We start from the raw sequence: 2,464 nt of genomic DNA on the forward strand, positions 1-2,464 counted from the left end.
GGTCTCAGGCACATTGGCTGAATAGCAAGCTGTTCCCAGATCCTGCCATATTGCATCTGAAGTAGTTCAAAAGGACCACTCCTGATGACTCCTCTTGATTTTGAACTTCCAGCCTCCAGAACTCTGAGACAGTAAATTGTTTGAGTCACACAGTCTGCGATAATTTGTTACAGTGGTCCTAGCACATTCATATACAAAGTGTTGTGATTCCTAGGATGCTGTGAGCATAGAAATCATAGGGTCTCATAATGACCACTACATTATAGGCTATTTTATGACCCATGTGCCCAGTGCCCCTGCTGTGGCTTCACATTAATATTCTGTTCAATGATGGGATTTTGTTCATTTAAACATTCTGGTAAAACTGTAGAGCAGACAGTGTGCTCTGGGGCACAGGTAGAAGGGACAAGGCTGGGGATGGGTGTTAGGAGAAGAGAAATCTGGTCCTGGTTCTACAACTTGTCACCTGAGACTCTGGGCCGGGGCCCTCACTTCTGAGTATATAGAAAGAAAATGAACGGGACCTCTAATTCTAAATAACTATGTCATGACCTGGAGGCAGTGTTGTGACACAGTCAGCAGCCCAAAGCTCCACGGTGTGCCCTTAGCACCAAGGACAACCCTTCCCACTGTCTGTCCAGACATCCTCACCAATGAAATGTGACCGGAAGTGAGTTATGACTCACCAGTAGTTAAGAAGTGAAGGTCACTCCTAGTTTTCCTTTTCTGTGCACTGGACACACTGAACTCCAGGCCCTGAGGGATGGGGTGCAAGGGTGAAGGAGTCCGGGTTTTGACATCAGCTTGACTCCCAGTCAAGCACCCTGATACACTTACACTTCAGCCAAGTGAGTGTGATTCATTTCTTGCTAAGTCATGTAGGGATGTCAGTTGTGTGGATGTAGCCAGAGAAAATCCAGCTGCAGAATAGGTCACCCCACCTTGAATGGTTACATGAGTGAGAAATCGTATTAAGTAACTGGCATCTTGAGGTTGGTTTGTTATAGCAACCACTGATAACTGATAAAGTGTAGTGCAAATGTAGCCATCCTTGCTGTGGTCAATCCCATTTGTTAGGCAGACTCATGGGCACCAAGCACTCACATTTTTATTATTGAGTGCCATTCTGCTTGAATGGTGATGGTGCTCTAAGGAGTGTGGAAATGGTGGTAATATTTAATGTGTCTTCTATGCCAGACATTGTCTTATGTACATAAATGTGTTATCTGATTCAGTCTCCCAAACAGGCCAGCAAATTCCATGGTGATGTTTGATATCCATTTTCCTACTGAGAACATAGGTAATGATTGTCTATGGTGTCACCCATGGCCAAGCCTGGACACCACCAGAACCATGTGCTTTGCTCCCCCACCGTGCTACCTGCCTGAAAGGGAAAGACAACATTTAGGCAAATAGACTTAGACACCCAAGCCTTCTTTCTCATCTCCCTTACTGCAGGATATGAAATACAATCAAAGCATTACTAAAATTAGGAGCCCTGCTTCCATCTGCTACCCTGCCAACTCCTGTGTGGTTCAACCTTGTGAGGAGGGTGTCCACGAAGGCCCAAGCACCTGGCACACAGGCCACTGACACTGACTGCACCACTTTCCCTTCCTTCATGACCACAGCGCAGCCCACCACCTGCTGGCTATGTACCTAGACACATCATGATGTCCATCCCACCCTACTGCTCCGGCAAGCCCCTTTCTATGCCTGAGTGTTGTTCAGTGTCCTCACCTGTGAAATGTTGAAATCAATCAAAAACAGGGGCATGGCATCGCAGCATCACGAAAATTAAGTGAACTAAAGTGATTTCTTCTGCTCAGCCCACCCAAGTTTTCAGAATCTAGCACTCCAAATGTACAGCAAAATATAACTAAAAATGGAAGACTTTCTTCTTTTTACATTTGTGCCTAATATTTACAAGCTTTCAAAACCTCAGGAGAGCGGGTACATTAAAAACACTGATACCAACCAAAATGCCTTTAGTTTTCATTGGTGTTTCAAAAGCTAAGATAGCCTAAGTTCCAAATTCCAGAGCATGCTGCCCATGATTACGCTATGAAACATATGATTGAAACTTGTGGAATTCCTAAAGAAATTTGTTGTGGTTTGACTCTGGAAGCCCCACCCCATTCCAAAGCCTCATGTATTGGTGGGCAGTTCAGAAGATGCTTGAGGGGCCAGGGAGATGGCTCAGTAGAATAAGCGCTTCCCTGGCAAGTGCAAGGGCCTGAGCTCAATCCCCGGTTCCACCAAAAACAAAAACAAAACAGATGTTTGGAGGCACTGTGCTTGTCAGCGAAGTCACCCACTGATGAGCTCCTTGTTGTCTACTCTTCGAAGGAAGAGCTCTGTCAGCAGAGGTGGGTTGCTGGGTGAGTCGGAGAGAGCACATCTCCTTCCCTGGTTCCTCCCTCTGCTTCCTGGCCACAGTGCCACAAGCAGCATTCATCCACCC

The 2,464-nt window shown here is 46.1% G+C and overlaps 1 long non-coding RNA gene across 1 annotated transcript; it reads left to right on the forward strand.

Moving 5' to 3' along the window:
• Nucleotides 1–710: 710 nt before the first annotated feature.
• LOC111814537 lies at nt 711–1,967 on the forward strand. The gene is made up of 3 exons (XR_002819503.1): nt 711–848; nt 1,248–1,300; nt 1,459–1,967. It is a non-coding gene; the product is annotated as an uncharacterized LOC111814537 (long non-coding RNA).
• The last annotated feature ends 497 nt before the right edge of the window (nt 1,968–2,464 follow it).

Source organism: Octodon degus, unplaced genomic scaffold, assembly GCF_000260255.1.
Source record: "Octodon degus isolate 3935 unplaced genomic scaffold, OctDeg1.0 scaffold00350, whole genome shotgun sequence".
Classification (NCBI taxonomy): Eukaryota; Metazoa; Chordata; class Mammalia; order Rodentia; family Octodontidae; genus Octodon; species Octodon degus.